The following is an 8,117-nucleotide window of genomic DNA, read 5'->3' as shown; positions in this document are numbered from 1 at the left end:
CCAGGAACCCAAGTGGAAGGTGAATTTTGAGAATGACGAGTGCAACGAATGTATAAGGGTGCTTTGCTCAATTGATGTATGTATGGATTGTGATAAGAGTTGTATGAGCCCCAATAAATAGATTAATTAAAAAAAGAATAAACAATCCCTTTTTGAATGCACCAAACCGCAAGTTAAAAACAGCAACCAAACTAGTTTGTGATCTTTTTCTATAGCATATATTTTATACTAATATATCCTCATATTAAAAAGGCAATTTAGTGGAAGAACCTTCCTTTCGAATCATCTGTTATCAGCTGATAGATCTGTTAGCAGTTATACATTAAAAAATCCTCATCTGATAACAAAAAAATAAAACAACAAAAATAGTTTCCTTTCTTACAGGTGGACGTTGAAGTGGACCTAATTCAATTTTCTTTTTTAAAATCGCCAAAGAGAAAAGCAGATTAATCGTAACTACACCTCACATTAGGTGGTTGGCTAAAGGACTGGTCTCCTGCACCATTTCCTGGGCTCCGTGGTGCGGATGCAGGCTCTTCTTGGGCTGCTGCTTCTCCTGCGCTTCTCACCCGGCCGGCTGCACCGCCGTTCTCATCACATTCATCCTCACGATCAAATCCGTTTTCGTGCCCTGAAACGGTACTTTCCGACCCAGCCTGGGCGTCTTTATTGCCCATTCTCTTTCCTTTAAATTTGCGACCTTTAGACTTCCATTGGTTCAGGGATTCCTGTTGATCTTCCCTGACTGTTTCCAGTGCTCCTCTCTCCACCTCTCCTTCGGGACTTCCCACGCCACGTCTCTGCTTTTCAGTTGGAGGTTGTTGTTACTCGCAGGGCTTTATGCCGCACTTCTTTAGCTTTTTCTCTAAACAGAATTACTCCCTCTTTGGCTCCTCTGACAAGGTCTATCCACTTGATTTCCCCAGGACTTGCACAAAGGATGTGCAAATCTTCTCTGCAGACCTGACCATCCAAGTTGCCTGAGAACTTCAGCCAGCGGCCTGTCTTTTCTTCTAGAGATTTCATTTCAGCATCTGCTGCTAACTTCTGTTTTTCTTCTTGCTCTTGTTTACCTCATAGTTCAGCCTCCACTTTATTGTGCTTTCTTTCTTCATTCTTTTTAGCGAAGTAATCATCCTGAAAAGTATTAGAAGGTCTGTATCTTTATACTTCTGCTCAGGGGTCTCGACTACCTTCTTAGCACATTCAATTCTCTCAAACACAACAAATATTGACCCCTTAAATGCTCTGTGCAAGGTTCTTCTCATCTGAGTATAGAGCATCTCACCTGTGCCTTCTAGGCAGTCTTTGATGTCATCGAGAGTGGCATCAGTTGGGAAGCCTTTAATATATACAGATCTGTGTTTTATCTGTCACTTCAGGCAGGGGTTGCTTGGAGACCTATTTTTTTTCCAGTCATTTTATTGGAGGCTCATACAATTCTTATCACTATCCATACATACATTCATTGTGTCAAGCGCATATGTACATTTGTTGCCATGATTATTCTCAAAACATTTGCCTTCTACTTGAGCCCTTAATATCAGCTGCTCATATACCCCTCCCTCCTCCCTACCTCATGAACCTTCATAATTCATAAATTGTTATTATTTTGTCATATGTTACACTGCCCGACGTCTCCCCTGCCCTCTTCTCTGCTGTCCATCCCCCAGGGAGGAGGCTATACCTAGATTCTTGTAATCAGTTCCCCCTTTCTATCCCACATTACCTTCACCCCTCAGACATCGCCACTCTCACCTCTGGTCCTGAGGGAGTCATCTGTCCTGGATTCCCTGTGTTTCCAATTGCTATCTGTACCTATGTACATCCTCCGGTCTAGCCAGATTTGTAAGGTAGAGTTGGTATCATGACAATGGTGGGGGGGGGGAAGTATTTAAGAACTAGAGGAAAGTTATGTTTCTTCATTGTTACCCTCTTTTTTTAACAATTTATTAGGGCTCATACAATTCTTATCACAGTTCATACATATACATACATCAATTGTATAAAGCACATCTGTACAGTTTTTGCCCTAATCATTTTTTTCTCCTCTTTCCTTTTTTAACATTTTATTAGGGACTCATACAACTCTTATCACAATCCATACATATACATATATCAATTGTACAAAGCACATCCATACATTCCCTGCCCCAATCATTCTCAAAGCATTTGCTCTCCACTTAAGCCCTTTGCATCAGGTCCTCTTTTTTTTTCCCCTCCCTCTCCTTTCCCCCCTCCCTCATGTGCCCTTGGTAATTTATACATCGTCATTTTATCATATCTTGCCCTATCTGGAGTCTCCCTTCCCCCCCTTCTCTGCTGTCCCTCTCCCAGGGAAGAGGTCATATGTGGATGCTTGTAATCAGTTCCCCCTTTCCAACCTACTCAGCCTCCACTCTCCCAGCATCGCCCCTCATACCCTTGGTCCTGAAGGTATCATCCACCCTGGATTCCCTGTACCTCCAGCCCTCATATGTACCAGTGTACAGCCTCTGCCCTATCCAGCCCTGCAAGGTAGAATTCGGATCATGGTAGTTGGGTGGAGGAAGCATCCAGGATCTGGGGGAAAACTGTGTTCTTCATCGGTACTACCTCGCACCCTAATTAACCCATCTCCTCTCCTAAACCCCTCTATGAGGGGATCTCCATTGGCCGACACTTGGGCCTTGGGTCTCCACTCAGCAATCCCCCTTCATTTAATATGGTATATATACATATATACATATATACATATATACATATACACATATACACATATACATATACATACACACACTTATATCTTTTTTTTTTTTTGCATGATGCCTTATACCTGGTCCCTTGGCACCTCGTGATCGCACTGGCCGGTGTGCTTCTTCCATGTGGGCTTTTTTGCTTCTGAGCTAGATGGCCACTTGTTCACCTTCAAGCCTTTAAGACCCCAGACACTATCTCTTTTGATAGCCGGGCACCATCAGCTTTCTTCACCACATTTGCTTATGCACCCATTTGTCTTCAGTAATCCTATCATGGAGGTGTGCAGTCAATGATATGATTTTTTGTTCTTTGATGCCTGGTAACTGATCCCTTCGGGACCACTCGATCACACAGGCTGGTGTGTTCTTCCATGTGGACTTTGTTGCTTCTGAGCTAGATGGCCGCTTGTTTATCTTCAGGCCTTTCAAACCCCAGTCACTATCTCTTTTGATAGCCGGGCACCATCAGCTTTCTTCACCACATTTACTTGTTCACCCACTTTGGCTCCAGCCGTTGTGTCGGGAGAGTGAGCATCATAGAGTTCCAATTTAATAAAAGAAGGTATTCATGCATTGAGGGAGTGTTTGAGTAGAGGCCCAAGGTCCTTCCGCCACCTTAATACTTGACCTATAAATATAGACACATATATCTATTTCCCCATCCTCCTATATATATTTGCATGTACATGTCTTTGTCTAGACCTCCATAAATGCCCTTTGAATCCTAGCTCTCTCCTCCATCTCCCTTGACTTTCCTCCTGCCCTACCACCATGCTTCGTCGCCACCTGGGCTAGAGTATACCTCTTCTCTAAGCAACCTTACCCTTGATCATTTCCCACCAGGCCTGCCACTCCCCCCTCTCTACCATTTGGGGTCCCATGTTTTTCCCTTGTCCCTGTGTTTGTTAACACCACTTCCTTACCCTCCCCATCCCCCCACCCCAAATCCCCCCGGAACTGTCGGTCCCGTTGTTTTTCCTCCAGATAGTTCATCCAGCCTGTCCTATTCTGACAGACCTGTGGAGACACTAACATGCACGAAAACAAGACAGAGGAAAACAAAGCAACAGTGTACAACCAGACAACAACACAACAAAAACAAACCACTGACAAAGAACAGAACAAAACAGTTCACAAGAGAAAAGCTTGTAGTTAGTTCAGGGATCGTTTGCTGGCCCTTAGGAGCGTTTTCCAGTCCAGTCTGTTGGGGCACCATGCCCTGGCCCCAAAGTCCACTTTCAGCATTCCCTGGGGACCTTGCCACTCCATTCCCTTGCTGTTCTGCTGCACTCCCCCAGTGATTTGCCTCGGTGTGGTGGGATCAGGTCAGGTGCAATTCATTGTTACCCTCTTGATACCTGGTCCCTTTGATAGCTCGTGGTCACCCAGGCTGGTGTGTTTCTTCCATGTGGGCTTTGTTGCTTCTGAACTAGATGGGGCCACTTGTTTATCTTTGAGCCTCCAAGACCCCAGATGCTATATCTTTTCATATCCAGCACCAGCAGCTTTCTTCACCACATTTGCTTATGCACACATTTGTCTTCATTGATCGTATCAGGAAGGTGATTTGATTTTTAGTTCTTTGATGTCTGATAACTGATCCCTGATATGATTTTTAGTTCTTTGATGTCTGATAACTGATCCCTGATATGATTTTTAGTTCTTTGATGTCTGATAACTGATCTCTTCTACACCTCGTTGTCAGACAGGCTGGTGTGCTTCTTCCATGTGAGCTTTGATGCTTCTCAGCCAGATTGCCGCTTTTTTATCTTCAAGCCTTTAAGACCAAGATGCTATAGGATTCCGGCCTGCAGAGGCACTGCACTGGATGAATAGCAAGGACAGCAGTGTCCCGACTTCCAAGGGCCGCCAGCTGGCCTCTATCTGCATCTTATAAATTCCATCTTTATTCTTCTTTGAGCGTCTTCTTCTGAAGTGGACATGTGAGAATGATAACAGCATCAGATTACATACTGCATCACTTTATTACTACCTATTACTAATGTAAGATATACCAGCAACAACAACAAGGATGGTCGTATGCTTAATTCTTTGTAACTCAAATGCATTGTAAATGGGGGATTAGTTGTATTTTTTCTTATCCTTTTTTTCTACTTTAGTACTCCAGTTATTGTTGCAATGATTAATATCATGTCAATTTAGTAAGGCTACTGTGCCCAGAATCTCTATTCAAACACTAGGCTAAATGCTGTTATCAAATAATTATATATGATGAAATAATTGGCCTTAGCTAAAGCAGATCATCTCCTTAAAGTGGGTTGGTCTTATTCGATCAGTTGTAGCATCTAAGAGTAAAAGAGGAAGTATTCCTTAGGCTGTGTGCTGCCTCCAGGTGTAAATAAACATCTTGTTAGTAATCCTCCACCTTTTATCCTTCCCCTTGCCTAACCCTGCCTGCCCCCAAAAACATATGTCAGTGCCTTAAAATCTGTCTCAATAAGTATCATGACAGGAACAGATGTATCTTCATCGCAGCATTATTCACAATAACAAAAAGATGGAAAGAATGCCCATCAGAAAAGAATGTCTAAACAAGATAGGGTGCATACACACAATAGAACACTAACAGCATTACAGAATCGTGATAAATCAGGAAAACATGGAGGACCTGGAGGATATTATGCTGAGTAAAATTGTCAGCCACAAAAGGAAAAATATTGTATAAGGCAATGATTGTAAAAAGTCAAGGTTTTTCAGTATTTAAAAATGAACCAACATTCTTGGATGGTTTCCAAGTGACAGAGGGAGAGGGGAAGTTCCTGGCCACTGGGTAGACACATGTAACTTTAGTGAAAAGAAGGGAAGTAGACACTATGGAGATGTTGGCAAAAGTGATGGAGGCAGAGGCAGCCCTTGGGAGGAGGTCAAGGGTTAAAGGTAACAGAGGTATATATATATATATATATATATATATATATATATATAATGCTGGCATCACAGGAGCCATGGATAGACGTATCGATAGACTGAATGAGTAGGGAAGAATGAGGATACCCACTCACGTACACAGGTTTGACGGAGGATAGCTGTCCACTGGTATTTCCTTTATTGAAAAGATATCCATGAATGTAGTGGAACACAATAAGAAGCAAAGTTATGAAAACGTTTTAGAATGAACACTTTGAAGGAATGCGTCACCAGGCTTGAGGGCTCAGGACCAAGAATCTCTAGGGACAATTGTCATAATATAGTCCTAGGGTTCTATGTGAAGCAAATAAAGTCTTAAGAGCTGGTGAGGGGCCTAAGGTCAACTCTGCGTTTCCCTGTCCACATGAAAAAGGCAGATTCAAAATAGAAGACCCCTGGAAATAATTTTCCCAATGCACTAAGGGATCACATAAACATCAGAAGGAGAACAAGATGATTCCTGGCTGAACTATCAACTACCCTAAAAGAAAAATATTAGAAGGCCCTGGATATAGTGGGAGAAAAACCTCAAAATTATAAAGCAAGATCATCGTTACTGCCAAGATAGAGACTGCTGGAAGGCCTGACCGTATAGTCCTTAGTCACCCTTCAGTTTATTCTGGAAATAAACTTACCCCCATAGTTCAATTTTCAGCCAAACAATAGATAGGTCTATAAGGGGAAAATGAATATTAAAGAAGATACATGCCTTACAATAATCAGTTATTTGAGATCAAATGGGGCAACGTTTGCCCCAGGATAAAGTCTAGAAAGTTAAAAAAGCACTGGAAATAGGAAACATAGGGAGCAAATGGGATAAGTGACCTGCTTTGTAAGTCTTTACCCAAGTCACAATAAAAACTTTAAATCTCTCTCTCCCACCCAACAAATACACACACACAATATGAAACTAGTAATAAAAGATAAAATATATGCTTCAGTTCTCAACATAAGCATGATCAAAGTCAAGATGCTTTCAAAAACAAGGACACTAGTTGTTTATTTCATCTCTAAAGAAGTGAAACTCCTAGGAATTTAAGCATGTCAATGCAGTATTTCTTTACATTATTAACTGGAAAAAAATGCATGTCATATATATATATATATATATATATATATATATATATATATATATATATATTCAAGATTAAGAAAGAAAGAAAAGAAAGCCAAATCAGGACTATAAGATAGATGGCTAATAATTCCTCATTAAAACTCTCCTTAAGTTGGAAGCAACCCAAATTTCCATCAACTGACGATTGGATTAAAAAACTGTGGTATATACATACAATGGAATACTACGCATCACTAAAGAGCAGTGATGAACGTATGAGGCACATAGCGGCATGGGAAGAACTGGAGGAAATCATGCTAAGCGAAGTAAGTCAGGCACAAAAGGACAAGTACAACATGAGTCCGCTGAGGTAAGAATTAAAAAAAAAATTTTTTTTTAAAAAGCAAAAGTGGCACAGGGAAAAAAGCTACTGTATACAAACATTTTAGGGGTGAAGACGGGGTAGTATGGAAGAGACCAGACCAAAACCAGGGATGTACATGGTAGACAATGGTGGAGGAGGTGGGGAAAGGAAAACAAAAGGATGAATACAAGGAAGAAAAGGGTAGTGGGGTCATGGGGCATTAATCCACCCAAGGGGAGGGTATTGTTTATATCTCCACAGGGAAAGTGGGACCAGACTTCAACCCAGTGTCGCAAGGTGTGAACGCAATATCCCGGTGTGGAGGAGGGAACCGGTGGAGAGGTCTGGGAGGCTGCCCCCAGCACCATAAATTAAGTGGATTCCTGCCCCTCCCCCGAAAAGAATTTTTTCCAAAGGACGACATTGACTCTGCAGCTCTGGGAGATGGACATATTTGATCAGAGCACACGGGAGCAGATGAAGGGGCAGGAGGAGAGAGTGGAGCACAGCCTGGCCCACCAGGCCGTGATGATGATGTTCCTGAGTAGAGCAGCCAGTCCACAGAGAGAACAACATGGCTGGCCCCACTATGAGACATGATGCCCCTCAGTGACTAAGGGCGATACAGGGGACAGCACCGGAGACACAGTGTGGGAATTGCACCTGACCTGATCCCACCACACCGAGGCAAATCACTGGGGGAGTGCAGCGGAACAGCAAGGGAATGGAGTGGCAAGGTCCCCAGGGAATGCTGAAAGTGGACTTCAGGGCCAGGGCGTGGTGCCCCAACAGACTGGACTGGAAAACGCTCCTAAGGGGCAGCAAACGATCCCTGAACTAACTACAAGCTTTTCTCTTGTGAACTGTTTTATTCTGTTCTTTGTCAGTGGTTTGTTTTTGTTGTTTTGTTGTCTGGTTGTATACTGTTGCTTTGTTTTCCTCTGTCTAGTTTTCGTGCATGTTAGTGACTCCACAGGTCTGTCTGAATAGGACAGGCTGGATGAACTATCTGGAGGAAAAACAACGGGACCGA

At 42.7% G+C, this 8,117-nt stretch overlaps 1 pseudogene; it reads right to left on the bottom strand.

The window, feature by feature from the left end:
- Positions 1–446: 446 nt before the first annotated feature.
- On the bottom strand, positions 447–6,307 carry LOC142442404 (lupus La protein pseudogene; annotated as a pseudogene).
- Between the last annotated feature and the right edge of the window lie 1,810 nt (positions 6,308–8,117).

This window comes from Tenrec ecaudatus, chromosome 3, assembly GCF_050624435.1.
Source record: "Tenrec ecaudatus isolate mTenEca1 chromosome 3, mTenEca1.hap1, whole genome shotgun sequence".
NCBI lineage: Eukaryota > Metazoa > Chordata > Mammalia > Afrosoricida > Tenrecidae > Tenrec > Tenrec ecaudatus.
This window is presented reverse-complemented; position numbering and strand designations above follow the sequence as displayed.